The sequence below is a fragment of the Spodoptera frugiperda genome, chromosome 6, assembly GCF_023101765.2.
Source record: "Spodoptera frugiperda isolate SF20-4 chromosome 6, AGI-APGP_CSIRO_Sfru_2.0, whole genome shotgun sequence".
Classification (NCBI taxonomy): Eukaryota; Metazoa; Arthropoda; class Insecta; order Lepidoptera; family Noctuidae; genus Spodoptera; species Spodoptera frugiperda.
Window position 1 is genome coordinate 10,238,548 of NC_064217.1, and position 16,383 is coordinate 10,254,930.

Consider the following 16,383-nt stretch of genomic DNA (forward strand, 5'->3'; position numbering starts at 1 on the left):
GTTAATCTTAAAAATAATTGCCATAATCAGTTTGTGTAAATATTTTATCATTTTGTATATCGAAAGCAAACTCCTTAGATTTAATAAACACTGCTGGCTGCACGATTTTTTCGGGTTTCGTACAAACGAAACATTTAATTCAAGTTCTTAACGACATCTAGCGAGACTTTGTTGTGGGTTTAATTAATACCTACACTTGTCCTACACACACAGACACAGTATAAACGACAGCCCTTCACAAATAATTTTCATGAAGTCCAAATATTTACAGTGACGATCAGCGCATTAAAATCTATCAAGATTTTATAATCGATTTTCAACTTTATTACAATAGCGTAAAATGTTGAAATATATTAAAAGAATTACGTATTAGGGTATCTTGATCTGCTGGTATCTTTACATATTTTCCAAGGGACGAGAGATCTGTTCTGCCGCGGAGTTAGTCTTACAATTTATGACAGCAGTTTGTCTACGCCAGGGAAAGGGTTTTAAGTCGAAAGTTTCCGCCATTGCCCTTATGTTTGCCTGTTATTATAACCTTGGGTATTTTTTTCTTGGTTGTGATATTTCTATATCATTACTCTATCACATCTAATGCTAAAGCTATCGCATCTAATGCTATCACATCTAACCTCACATCTAATGAGCCTTGCCTAATTTACTTTTAGTACAACCCGTCATCTCGTTGTACAAGTGGGTAACTACTTGATATTATGATTTTTTTTACATTTTCCGGGTTGTATGTACTTTCTAAGATAATTTAGATCCCATTGACAAACGGTACAGGAAAACATCGTGAGGAAACCTGGGCTTATAATTTCTTATCTTGAGTTTCTAAGCGCCAACCCACATTGAACAAGCGTGGTGATTAATGCTCAAACCTTTTCCGTATGCGAAGATGCCTTTGGTCAGCAGTGGCCACTTATAAGCTGATGATGTGATGTGTGATATCATCTCGTTGTAGGTAGCAACTTGGTAGCATCACCATGTAACATTTCATGATCATGTTTTAATCAATTCTAGATCTTAACATAACTTAATAAATGGTTCCTCTCTGTGACTATGTAGCTGTTTGAAGCCTGTGTCCTTTTCCAAGCTCGAAATTATTTAATAAGAAAGCTTTAACAGCTTCAGGACATCTCCAAACGACCTGACAAACTATATTTAGCAAGTCAGTTCCCCACATCTGCCTACCCAGCTTCCAGTATCGTCTGGCAGCAATCAAGTAAGCGAATTAAGCGGTTATGTCCAATAATAAGATCTCGTAGTGAACACGTCACAAGGATACGCCCCGTCGCTAATGAGATTCCGACCTTTGTTATAGCTCACGGGACGGAGACGATGCGATGTCGTTAGGTCTCTAGTCTATATTGTTGCCCGGGGGGATGGAGCTTAGTTTAGTCTACTATTTATAAAAATCGAGGGAGTACTTAGTTTATTTTTATATCGTCACGCCTTTTATCCCTGAGGTGGTAGGCAGTACTTAGTCTTAGTCTGTGAGTACTTTGTCTAGTCAGGTAAAGTATTTAAGATATGATTTTTGATGAATATGGTAATTTTTAACAATAAATAGAAAATTATAAATTAAAAGATGATTAATTAAAGCTGTAGATAAGTAGAACCGAAGCTGCGGACTGCCTAACGGGTTCACGAGGCTCCAGCTAGAAAAGCAGGAGTAGGAATATGGTGGTTTTTAACCAGTAAGACACTCGCTCTCGTCTGGAGAAGTCATTGGATGATTTTCCCACCTCAAAAAAAAGGTGTGTAGAAGTATAGATAGGATGTTCATTCTGTTCATTCTGAATTACCAGACTTAGTTGCACCTCCTTCTTAACAGCATGCACTTAAAAAATAAAAGCCAAATAGTAACAATATGAATATCACGTTACTCTGAAAATTGGACAAAAAAATCGTAACATGTAAATAGGACGACAGTTATTAGGCGAGAGTAGACCAATTAGAAGAGGCAACTGTTCTGAGACATAAGCTTTTGTATTATGAAAGTGTAATGTACGGATATATGATCGTTGGGACCCACTGACTCAATAGGGGACTTCCTAATGAACTGCTTTACTGGTTACTACTTGGTTATGGGATCTAATGACTTTTTATGAAGTGCTGTGCTCACAATGAGTATTTGTATGTAAAAATACGCTTTTAGTTGTTCGCTTTTAGTTTCGTTTTGTTATAATAATTACATTTGTGTTACTAAGAGAACAGATATCATGAATCAAGCGAGGATAACTGGTTATTTTTGTTCAACAGCTTAAGCTCATCCTCTATACATCGTATCGTCACGCTTTTAATCCCCAAAGGGGTGGGCAGTGGTACTGAAAAATTGTAGAAGACTAGATATATTTTGCCCGACCCGGGAATCGAACTCGAGAGCAGTAGCCCAGCCCGGTAGTAACACTTGCGATCACTCGACCAACGAGGTTTCAAGGTCCTTCTATACGAGTAGATAATATATTCGCAAAATACCATAAACCTACAATTAAATCAACACTAGATGATCACACGACTTGCAAATTATTGTTTTTCGACACTAACAAATTTGTTAGTGGATTTAATTTGACAAAGGAATATATTCATATTCCTAGGAAATGTAAAGTATTACTTGCTAGATTGCTAGCAAATAATATTAATTTAGTTTTAGATAATTTAAGTGACAAATCTATATTATATAGACAATCTAATAATATAGAGATAAGTAGTATATATAATAGTACGAAGGAGACTCATCATTTGATGGCAAATGTGGGTGGCACTCCTGATAATATTTTAAACTAAATTCTAAGACAACAGAAGATATCAAATTAAATTCTATGAATGTTACATGCATTGGAAAGGTATCTTCTGGTAGTTTAATTAAATCTAAATCTAAGAAAATAGTACATAAGAAGAATACACAAGATAATTTGTTACAATTGTTTTATCAAAATATGCAGGGCTTTTCATCAAAAACTCTAGAAATTGAATTGTTTTTAGAAAAATTTAAGTATGATATTGTTTGTATAACTGAACATTGGCTGAAAAGTTATCAAGTAGAATCTATTAATTTTAAAAACTATTGTGTTGGCAACTATTTTTGCCGTCAATCAATGATACATGGTGGTAGCTTGATCTTAGTGAAAGAGTCAGTGAAATATAAAGAAAGACAAGATATTACATTACTATCAGTAGAGCAAACAATAGAGTTGTCCTGTGTTGAGCTGGATAGGCATATTGTAGTGTGTGTTTATAGGCCTCCTATTTTGCAGAATCTTAGTATTTTCAATTCAGTAATGGAAGATGTACTACAGAAAACATGTTCCAGTAGTAAACATGTTATAGTATGTGGCGATTTTAATGTTGATCTCCTGGAAAAGAACAATAATTGTACTAATTTGTTGAGTCTCTTTAAATCATTTGATTTGTCTAATATTTTCCTAGAGCCCACCCGAGTAACATCCACCTCGGCGACATGTATAGATAATATTTTTTGCAACTGTGATTATTTACATAAGGACATTGTAAATAGATTACCATCTGATCACAGTGGGCTGACAGTCAACTTTAACACTGTCACGACTGTACAAAATAGGGAAATTATGTTCAGACAATTCACAAATAAAAAAATTGAGTTATTAAATCACAACTTAAAAAATGAATTAGGCAACCAAATACATGCTAGTGAATACCCGAGTGAGATTTATGACAACTTATTATCCATTATTAAAACACAGTATGATAAATTGTTCCCTTTAAAACGTAAACACATTCAATGTAAGTTTGTTTTTTGTGACTGGGCTACACCAGGTATTCGTATAAGTAGGGAAAAGTTGTTTGAACTTTACGGCATGAAACCATTTAATAGTAGTGAGGCTTTCCACAGTCATGTCTCCAGGTACTCAAAAATATTTAAATCGGTTTGTAAGCATGCTAAAGCACTTCATATTAGCAGTAAAATTAAGACCGCGGAAAACAAAATAAAAACTACCTGGAATATAATTAATAACGAGACAGGTAGAAATAAACCACGTAATGTTGAATTTAATTTAAATACTGAAAACGGACGCATCAGTACAAATTTAAAAGTTGCTCAGGAATTCGAAAGTTTCTTTAAGAATATTCCGCTAAAAACTACGGAAGCATTGAAATCGTCTCCATCTCTTTCTATCGAGCTTCTTAAAAGTAATGTTAAAGAATGCACTTCTGATTTCCGATTTCAATACACAAACCCACAAGCAGTCATCAAAGCATTTAAAGATATTAAAGTTAAGTCGACTGAAGATCTCTGGGGAATGTCGGTTAGGATATGTAGGTCTTTTATAGAGACTATAGCGCCTCATCTAGCTTTAATTTTTAACAAAAGTGTAGATCAAGGAGTTTTTCCAAATTTAATGAAACATAGTAAAGTAGTTCCATTATTTAAATCCGGTGATAGTGCAGAACCCAATAACTATAGGCCGGTCTCTATTTTACCAGTACTCAGTAAAGTATTTGAAAAACTGATACTTACTCAGATGCTGCGTCACTTTAACATGAATTCTATCTTTCATGATCAACAATACGGGTTTACCAAAGGACGCTCTACTACTGACGCGGGGGTAGCTCTGATTAAACGGATTTTCGCCTCGTGGGAAGAAGCTCAGGACGCTATCGGAATATTTTGTGACCTTTCGAAGGCATTTGACTGTGTTGAGCATGGGACTTTGTTGCTGAAGCTAGAACACTACGGCATTCGAGGGGTATCGCTAAATCTATTAAAGTCATACCTTCAGGATAGGCAACTTAAAGTTCAAATAAACAAAGTAAACTCACATGGGGCTAGCGTATCTATGGGTGTACCTCAGGGATCAATACTAGGTCCATTCCTATTTTTGGCATATATAAATGACTTGCCCCATTTATTCAAAAATGAACCTCAAATGGTATTATTTGCTGATGACACATCACTAGTTTTTAAAATAAACAGACGAACAAATAATTATGACGACGTAAATGATGCTCTAATGAAGGTTCAGAATTGGTTTACAGTCAATAACTTAGTCTTAAACGATAAAAAGACAAAATGTATTAGATTTGTTTTGCCAAATGTTAAAAGTAATAAATGTGACATATTATTGAATCGTGAAAAATTAGAATTTGTAAAAGAGACTACTTTCCTGGGAATCACCGTAGACGACAAATTGCAATGGGGTCCTCACATTACATCTCTAGCGGGACGATTAAGCTCTGCAGCTTATGCTGTCTGGAAAATCCGACAGTTAACCGACATAGACACGGCAAGACTAGTGTACTTCAGTTACTTCCATAGCATCATGTCGTACGGCATTTTACTGTGGGGACAGGCTGCTGACATTGAGTCTATTTTTATTTTACAAAAGCGCGCCGTCAGAGCTATCTACAATCTTGGTCGTCGCGAATCTCTCAGGGAAAAGTTTAAGGAGATCAATATTATGACCGTTCCATGTCAATTTATCTATGAAAACATTATGTATGTTAGGAAAAATCTAAACTTGTTTGACAAAGTGTCTGACAGACACAATTATGAAACTAGACATAAGGATAGATTGAGCCAGCCATTCTTTAGATTGTCAAAAATAAGTAAGTCGTTCATGGGATTCGGTGTTAAATGTTATAACAAAATTCCAGAGGAAATAAAACACCTAAATGAAAGACAATTTAAATTATGTATTAAAAAAACGATGTGTAGATTAGCATACTACAAATTGAATGATTATATAGAGGATAAAAATGCTTGGAGGCAGGCTGGTCCAGCTCCACAGGGTAACGAAAAAATAAAGTAATTCCAATAATGTAATAATAAAACCATGTTATTTCAATTTGTTCTGTTAAATTAGATATAATCATTGTAAATGTGAGAGCCCTGTAATTAGCTAAAACTGTATTAGACTAGTAGAATGCACTTGTGTCAGCTTGGAGTTGTCATGCTCACTCAAAGGTCTCATTGGCGGTGGCACGGGCATTGGATCGCTCGATTCCCTGCAACATGGTTGAGTTGGGCGGTGCTGGTGTACGTGTCATGTTCGTGAACGGGCGCTGTCAACTGGGACTGGTCAGCTCCAGACTGCATTAAGATTGTTGTCCTCAGGGTTATTTTCTTTTTCTATCACTTTGACTAAATATTAGTTTTACATTGTTCTCACATAGTTGAAGCAATCGAAACAATGTAACCATGAATTGTATTGTGAATCTGATTGGAAAAGAGTAACCTATGGAGTTTCTTGCTCGTTCTTCTCCATAGGAATCTACACTTTGGAACGAGCAAATAGCTTCACTAGAGGACTGACCGACAGACTGACGTTATTAATATTATTATATTTGCTTTGACGTTCAAAAGTGCCTTCCTGGTCTAATTGAAATAAATAATTTTGACTTTGACTTTGACTTTTGACTTTGAATAACTTTTACACACACAACGTCACGCCTTTTATACCTGAAGGGGTAGGCAGAGGTGCACATTACAGCATGTAATGCCGCTATACAATGTACACCCACTTTTCACCATTTGTGTTATAAGTCCCATGTAATAGGGGTAAGCCTATTGCCATATACTGGACACAATTCCAGACTCCGTGCTACTACTGAGAAATTTTCGAAAAACCGAAAACAATCCAGTAATACTTTGCCCGACCCGGGAATCGAACCCGAGTCCCCTTGTTCTAACCCTTTTAGTTAGTAGTTAGCGAAAATAACTTTTAGTTCTTACATAAATAGATCTTACTATTCACAGCCATCAAAAATGGCTTCTCTTCAGTAGGTAACTCTTCTATACGAAATCTGTGAGTTCATCAACGTTTCTGTAATATGGTAATTAAAGCAATTGCGAGGCGTTCCCCATGGTACACGGCGCCCATATCATTTGAATTCATTATGTTCTCTTTAATTAAATTAAATTAACTTAATTACAACGTCTCTATGTACGTGTGTGTGTGTAGGCCGTGATTGCGATATAAATATATTATTATATGCGAATAAAATCAAGTACCATTGGGCTATTTTCGGTTTTTCTAAAATATCTCAGTAGTAGTACGGAGTCTGGAATTGTGCCCGGTAAGTATTATGGGCTCACCCCCTATTACATGGGACTGATAACACAAATGATGAAAAGTAGGTGTACATCGTATAGCGGCATTACATGCCGTAATGTGCACCCCTGCCTACTCCTTCAGGGATAAAAGGCGTGACGTTGTAAATATGCGAATAAAGGTAGCTGAATGAAAAATATAGTACCTACTACAAGGTATGAGAATTCAGATAGTTTTTCAGTCAATTGAAGTTTTTTGGTATAAGTCGGTAAACGAGCAGACGAATCACCTGATGGTAAGCAATCGCCACCGCCCATACACTCGAAACACCAGAGGCGTTACAAGTGTGTTGCCAGCCTTTTGGGGGTTATGAAACAAAGGGTTGTTGGGAAAATTAGGGATTAGGAAGATTCGGAAGGGAGTAATTGGGCCTCTGGTTATCTCACTTACACAACGCAAGCGTTGTTTCACGTCGGTTTTCTGCGAGGCCGTGTATCACTCCGGTCGAACCGGCCCATTCGTGCCGAAGCATGGCTCTCCTACACTTTGAGTATGGGTGGAATTCAAATGATTAAATTTGACCCAAACAAACGAGCTAAGCCAAATTAAACCGTTTAAAAAACAAACAAATACTTGAACAACAAAATAACTGGCGTATTGGTAATACAGCGAAAGTGAACTAAACATATAAACAGGAGTATATCTCATTGGTACACTTTGACTGTTCGACCGAATATTAAACAAAGGCTTAGTTTGAAAAGGGTGACTCAATAAATACCGCTTGTGACAGTCAGCCCCCGATTGTGATGAATTTATACACCGTAGCATTTCGTACAGTACTTTTATTCAACAGTTTATGAGAAAATCCTTCTATTTTTAGATAAAATATTGGATTGAAAGGAATTTTAGAAGTAATATTTTCAGTAGAGTATGCCTATATGAAATTTGTTCCTAAATGTAGACAATATTAAGTAGGTAGAATTGTGTTCAGTCGTTGATTTGCAAAATGTTATAATGATGGTATGGTACTACACACATGTGTGTTGGAGAGCCATGCTACAACACGAATGGGCCGGCTCGGCCGAAGTGATACCACGACCTCACAGAAAACCGACCTTAAATTCCTAATCCCCAAAAGACCGGCAACGTACTTGTAAGACCCGTGGTGTATTGGGGGTCCATGGGCGGCGGCAATAGCTCACCATCAGGTGATCTGTCTACCGGCTAAGTATATCCTAAAAAAACAAACTTACGTATAATCCTAAGCCTGTTTAGTCTATATTCTTGTTGTATATCTTTCCATTACATAACCTATTTCTTAATAATCCAATAGATACAATTTACACCTCCAACCTCGATTTTAAAGCCATATTTAGACGGAATTTATAACCTAAAGGTGAAGTGAATGTCAATATGAGAATTTTCTAGAAATGTGCCAAGGATATTGAAACATTTTTTACCAGTTATCTGGTCTATTTATCTGTCTAGCTTATACGTGTAAAAAATAAACACGTAATATGCCTGGTTTTCTTTAAAATCGAAGAACAGAGAGGCTTTCTTCGAAGCCTGTCTACCTATGCTTTACCTGTATGGCGCCACTTTCTGTTTTTTCTTTATCGTTTTTGGATTGACTTCGTGGTCTATCATCAGCTTGTCTCTATTGATTACTAGTTGCTCGGTTTTACCTATTAATTCCTTATGACATCGTATGCCACACGATAGCTACTAGATACAAGTATTGACACTGATGAGAATATCAAAGTGAAAAAAATTGGAGTTTGGAGCTCGAAAAGCAGGAGTAGAAACGTTGTGTTTAGCCAGTAAGAGTCTGACAATCCTTCTTGCCTCACCCGAGGCGAGAGAAGTAATTAGACGATTTTCCCCCTTAAAAAAAAAGACAATAACATCTGATTGGTATTAAGTCGGACAATTTTTCAATTTCCTTTTAAAATTTTTTACCTACCTATGTCAAATAAGGTTTGCCAATACTATCATATTTATTTTTCATTTTCTAAACAAAAAGATAACATTGTTACCTTTTGATTAAATTGCGTGCCTTTACCTATGCAAATTGGTAATTTTCTGATATAGTTTTAGATACAATCTTTATGTTAAGAGGTAATCTAACGAAAGACAATCTGATTTTGGAAATATTAATAGAAAATTATCAGGGATACAGAAAATGTAAAATATACAGAAATTTCTACATAAAAAATAAGTATCGTCACGCCTTTTATCCCGGAAGAGGTAGGCAGAGGTAGAAATTATAGCACTTAATGCTGTACAATGTACACCAACTTTTCACCATTTGTGTTAAGGTCCCATGTAATAGGGGGTGAGCCTATGGCCATATACTGGACAGTGCTAGACTGAGTGCTACTACTGAGAAATGTTTGAAATGCGGAAAAAAGCCCAGCAGTATTGTCCCCGACCCGAGAATCGAACCCGAGAGGGGTCTCGGGTTGCTAACTGCTACAATTGCTGAACTATACCACCTTTCGCGAATAAAATAAAAGACTAACAAAAATCTGTAAAAGGCTATAAAACAAAGTATAAATAAACAAGAAAAACAGTTTACTGTACCCATATCAATGCCAAAACTATAAATAATGTCTTCGTAAAATGCAAACAATTCACACATCGGGTTAGAAACTGCTTTCCCTATTATTTATTCCCTACCCCTGTTACAATAGTTGGAGCCAATGTGTATTAGTGTGTAACATAATGTTGCTCTTGTTTTTCTCGTAGGGGTAGGTAAAAATATGTACATAGTTCTTTTCATCGTTTATGTTTTTGGTATCGTTTTACGAACTTAATTAGCTTAAACCAGCAAATAGTACTATAGATTATTTTGCTTGCCTATGTTTATTTAGTCATTTGTGTTATAAATCCCATGTATTAAGGTGTGAGCCATAATACTGTGTACAATTCCAGACTTCGCGCTACGACTGAGAATTTTTCGAAAAAAAAAGCCGGTTATCTAACATGAAACCTCTTGCCCCAGTCAAACTATATTTATTTACTATGTACAGGTGAGAGCATAAGTCAAGATGAAGTAAAGTTGAACAAAAGTAGGAAATACTTTCCTTTAAAAAGTTTTCAAGAAGTACCTACGCATCAGACTGTTTCACAATAGTTGTTCCAATAGTGAATGCATTACTTTCACAATAGCTAAATATCGACAGCAGACTCAAGTCGAATGGAAGCTGAAATAACTTCAGTACACTCAGTAACAAAAGGAAAGTACTACTGTAGCAAAATAAATCAAGTTTGGAAAACTTAGCTCAAAGCAATAAGGTTCAGAATTGTTTGTGAGAAAATATCACGTTCAAAAAGTTTGTGTATCGTAGTCCACCAAGAAAACGAAGATCTAGATTGGTGTTGGATACAGTGGCTGTGTAAATAGAGATTTGTCTGAAAACTAGAAACTTATTGTAATAACTATAAGGACCATATACTTAAGTACCGAAACTATACAAAATAAAAAATATCAAAGAGCGCCTGAATTTTCCTCTATAGCAATATATTATCAAACAGTTATTATCTAATAGTTTATGGTAGGCGCAGACTGCACGGTTGGTGCGGTGCCTGGGCAATTGGCTGCCGCGCAACGTGTAGCAGGTTCGATTCCCGCACGAAGCAACTCTTTGTGTGATCCACAAATTGTTGTTTCGGGTCTGGGTGTCATGTGCATGTGAACTTGTATGTTTGTAAACGCACCCACTACACAGGAGAAAAACCTAATGTGGGGCAAACGCTTTAAAAAAAAAGACTATAATTATTTACAATTAGTTGTTGATCACTGATTATTATTATTGGAGGAGCTTTGATTAACACATAAGCCTTTTGGGTACCTGAACTAAATGATGGATCATTTAGTTTTAACCATACAAAATGATTGATGTACATGATGACTAGTCAAACTGGGTAATTTTCCCTTTGGCGTAGAATATAAATCAATTGATATGAATTGCGTGTTATCAGGACTAACTAATGAAGGATGGAAGTTTAACATAATGTATTGATTAATGATGGTACCTAGTAATAGGTATATAATGAATATGATTGTCTAAAATAAAGTTTAGCTTAGGCCGGCATAGCAAGGTGATAATGTCACAAAAATATAGTCATATTGCTCGCCGCCCATCCAGAACCAGACCCGTGTCTACGTTCCAAGCGCGCCACAGAGAGTCAAACACCGCAGATGGGGCCCAGTAGGGCTCTGATGCCTGATCCGGAGCTGTAGACTACCTACCGGGTTACCGGGGCTCTGGCAAAAGCAGGAGTAGGAATAAGGTTGTTTAATCATACTCCTTCTCGCCTCGCCCAAGATGGGAGAAGTCATCGGATGATTTTCCACCCTTACAAAAATATAGGTGTAATATAAAGGTCTAATGTACCTATATGCTTTTCAATGTGTAAGTTAACATAACATTAAAATCTCTTTACCGTACCTTCAACTTGAACATCTTTGTACCTTAAAAGGTAGAGTTCTTTAAATCTAATTTGAAAAGGTTTTTCGTGTCAAAAGTTGAACAGTATTTACTTGGCAGGTAAGTCAAACACTAAGAAGTACAAGGTTCGAGTCGTAAGGTTCTCTACCACTTGTACTAAATCAGAGTGAAGTTTTTTGTGAGTTATAAAGTATGTAAATGTTTTAAAGCTGTTTTTCTCTGTGGAAGAGAGTTTGGTTTTTTGTTTTTTGAGCTTTAAGTGTAGGAGCCATGCTTTGGCATCAATGGATTGGGTCGACCGCAGTAATCAGAAAACCGACGTGAAACAACGCTTGTATTGTTTGAGGTTACTGAAGACCCAATTCGTAACTACCCTTAAATTCCTTACCTCCAAAGGGCCGGCAATGCACTTGTAAACACCTCTGATGTTGCGGGTGTCCAAGAGCGGCGACGATTGCTTACCAGCAAATGATACGTATGCTCGTTTACCGGCTTATACCCTAAAAAAATTCTAATACAATCGAATATCCAAAAATAGTCACCTAAACATAAAATCCATCTAATTTAAAACTACAAGCTGTTCAATTTTGTATGAGTAGCCTTATAGCCTGGTGCCGCATTGTAGTGCTGCTCACCATTCTAATTTCCCAGAGGACGCATTCGATTTGTCCAACTTACTGTCAATGGAAACTCCTCAAAGTCAATATTTACGAAATACGAATAGAAATAGATTTTGTATTGTATCGATGAGCTAGTGTAATAGTTCAGGGCTATTAACTTTGTTTTATCATTGGGGTAATCAAATTATGTAGATATATGTTTTTTTTATGGAAGTGTCCCACACTAGGATTTTCTCCTGTGTCGTAGGTACTTATATGTTAGAAACATATAAGTTCCCATGCACATGACACCTATACCCAAAACAACAATTTTAAATTGTAAAGAGTTGAATGGAACCCGCTACACATTACTCGGCAGCCAGTTGCCCAGCCACCGCGCCATTGCAGGCAAAAAAAAAATGAACTTTTGAGACTGCAGAAGGTATTTTGCCTAATTAGCCTACCTACTCTAAGAATGGAACCCGCAAATGATTGCTCAGTGCTCAGTAGCCTCGTCAACCACCACACACATAACCACTAAACCAACGAAATAATCATTCGACGAAGTATGATAAGTAAGAGAAACCGATTACAATACACCTATTATTAAAATTTTAATGGGTGTTACGAATGAGAACAATACTCACCGGTCTCATTACCTTCCTACATTGAACTGTAATACAACCTAAAATAGAAGTTCTATACAATAGCTTATATTTCCTTCTATTATGCTAAGTTTGAGCGTTAATACGGAGAATTAAATCCAGAACAGTTGAGGTGTAAATAACGCGCTTCCTACATACATTGTAATACGATAGTTTCGGAACTAAACGAGGTTTGGCAACTTCGGGCGGATAAAGTTTAGAGCAACGCCATCTATCGTTAAAGCCGATTATTAATTAATAATAGGTTTCGTGGGATTTGTGGTAGCAGAATTTAAGTTTAATATAATATAATAGGTATCTTGTAGTACTTATGCTTTTTTCGATGAATAGCTTGAAAATTTTCAGCAAGTGATGTGAGAAGGAGATTACCATTAAAGTTTGAACTACTTACTTAAATGGATATTTCCTTTGTTGCTTTATTATGAGATTTGAGGTAAACAAAGATGGATATCCTATTATTTATATTCTATGCTATTTCATTGGTAGGTAAGCAATCACCGCCCGCGTCGCCCATGTATACTTTCAACACCAAAAATTACCAGTGTGTAATGTACTTCAGTATGAACTAGGCACAGAAACTACCCAGCACTAGTATTTAGTTGGCACCCTTTGCAGTGTAATTTGCGCTTTACCCATAGCTCATCCATTCTTATTAAAACATCCATTATACAGAGTACGTTAGGTTCAGAGACTGTAACTTGATTTATACCTTAATGGGTGTTTCCTATGGCATAAGTTTAAGTTTAGATAGACGACATGGATTCACCCTTTTCTCCTATCCAGACATCACCAGCCTATACTTATCTGTACTCTTAGTGTGAGTTTGCTTTACCGAATTCGGTGCTCTGATTTAGCCAGCTCAAATAAACTAACTAATCAGTACGCCGAACGCGTTCTCGTTTCGATTACTTAAACTTAAACTAATCGTACAGGATTTGCCAATCTTTATGCTTGGTAGGGCAGTTAAAAACCGTTGATATATCGCACATAATATTATTAATGTCCGTTATCAAAACCGAAATCGAAGTAATTCACTGACACAACTTTGATAAGAATGTGAACTTAATGATAACAAAATGTTACGTTCTAACACAGATAGATGATTAACATCATGCTCAGAATTATAAGCTCGTCCTGCTAACACATTGGGCTGCTTGTAATCGCCAACTCGCATTGAGCAAGCGTGGTGATAATTGCTCACACTTTCTCCGTGCGAGAAGAGGGTTTGGTCAGCAGTGGCCACTCATGGGCTATTGATGTAGATACTAAGGAGGCCTTCGATTTATCAAAGAGACCAGCATAATTAGGTACTGCAACACAATATAAATTGCAGACTAAATGAAACGCCGACAAATTGCAGGTGTACTAAAACACTTGTAATTTAGCCTAACTAGGAAAACGTTGAACCTAAATCATGTATTTATTATGTAACTTTGACCTACTATAATTTACTATTGTAATTGTAGACATAGCACATCAAACTACCCTAAATTCTCAAACTAATCTCAACTTTATCCCTTAACAATAGAGTTACAAATTCATTGAAGATTGTTGTCAATTTAGTGTAACTTCTTGTGCTGGTATTCTGTATAGGGTGTGAGCATTTGAAACTAAACGCTCTTGTAGATAATAGCTATAATTACCACACCTATGAGGGTTTTCGTAAAGATTCGTAAGCTACCATTACACACATAAACACCTTGTATTAAAAGCTACTTATTTATTACTTAGTTGCGTAGTTTTGTGTACCTACTCATGTTGTATTTACGAGGGTTGAATTTGTAGCTACCTGTATAGCGAAGGACGCAGTTTTAATTTTCTTTGTGTGGTCTGGTTATGAAATTGGGATTTCAGAGTAAACTTTTAGTCTTGTAGATTAAAACATTAAACAAGTAGATTTTCGTTTCTTTTATTAAAAAAAATAATACTGTGGACACATCGCGTGACCGCAGGATTTACTACATTTTAGGTGTAGAGTAACGTGACGTAAAGACTTTCCACTCCCAAACTTAGATAAAACGGAGTTAACGGACTTATATACCTACTAAAACTCTCTAATAGAGAAAATTCTAGGATTTTCTCTTGTCTCAAGGACTGTATTGACCTATAACAATTCCAAATTCTAATGCCAATACCTACCTAGATGTAATTATTGTATGCCTATTAGGCAGGACATATTAATACTTGAATAATATATTGTTAAGATCTGTTACTTACATAAAAAAGCAATAAAGATACTTTGACTTTGGAATAAAAAATATAAAGATAATTTATTATCACCTTTTTAATTTAGGGTCTTTTGGTCACACAAAGACCATGTTAAGTGCCATCCCAAGAGTTATACTTCTAAAAACATACAGTCAATCTATTTGTCCTAAAAGAACTCCTAAATTACTGAACCGATGTGTAATACAAACCATATCACGTTTATCCAATCCACATCCACATTTGACTACCACAACCAAAGCAAGGAACACAACTAAAGAAGTACGGTTGATCAAATAAAGAAATATCATAGAATATGATCGGGCTTCTGTGAAAGCAATACTTCTTACATTGTGCTGCCAACAATGCATCACAATTCTATAGAGGCGTCAAATATTGAATTTACAATGAGACGCCGATAGAAAGGGCCGAGTTTTATTAAATAACCTACTTTTGGAACCGTTTTGTAGATATCCGTTATTCAAGGTCATTTGTTTGTTGGGTTTTTTTTTCAATAGACACTTTGAATTTATTTTTGTTTAGAGATTTTTTTAAGCAAAAAAAAAAGATGAAAGGAAATCAGTTAAAAAGTATGTATCTACAAGTTTTTGGTTTTGTTTTATGTTTTTTTTTTCACTAGTATACAGGTTGTCCCTGAAGTTGACATCCAAATGTGACGTAAGTAAAAATACAGCCGAAAAAATTAAAATTTGTAGCAACATATGTAAAAACTAAACGAGGTTCAGTGTTATCACGAGGAAATAAGCGTGTCTTTCGTTTAAATACTTAATAAGTTGGTATCTGCCTGAAGTTAGATTAGATTTATTCTCAAAAGCACAACTGTTATAATATAACCACAGAATCTAGCCATAATAACTGTCAATATACATATCTATGAAGATTTGAAAATAGGTACAAAATTAAGAGCGCTATTCCCGCCGTCAAACTGTCTTAACAGTTATGACTGTATGCTTTCTTGTAAAACAAATAAAGGTTTTTATTATTATAGTATTACGCATGTTCTTTACCTTGCACGGGACCTCAGGGTCCCGGACCTTTGGAAGGTGTACAAGGAGCCGAAGTCAACTGGCAGAGGCCCGTTGAACAACTTTAATTTAAATGTAATGGGATATTATTATTATAACTTTAAGTTCTTAGTATTAAAGTATTAAAAAAGAAACGTTCCGCTCAATTAGTTCCCACGGCTTAAGTCGTTCACGGTAACTTATGTTTTTTATACACTGACCTTGAGAAGTATTATAATAATTAGATAATAGATCTTAATAATGGCAGTAACACGGCAATAATACTTTGCTCAGCTGTGAATTAGATGAATCACTGCTTGTTAATAAGGGAGATTAAAGATAAAAGACTGCCTTGTTGGCCGAGTGAGAGGCAAGGGGTCTCGGGTTCGATTCCTGGCGCA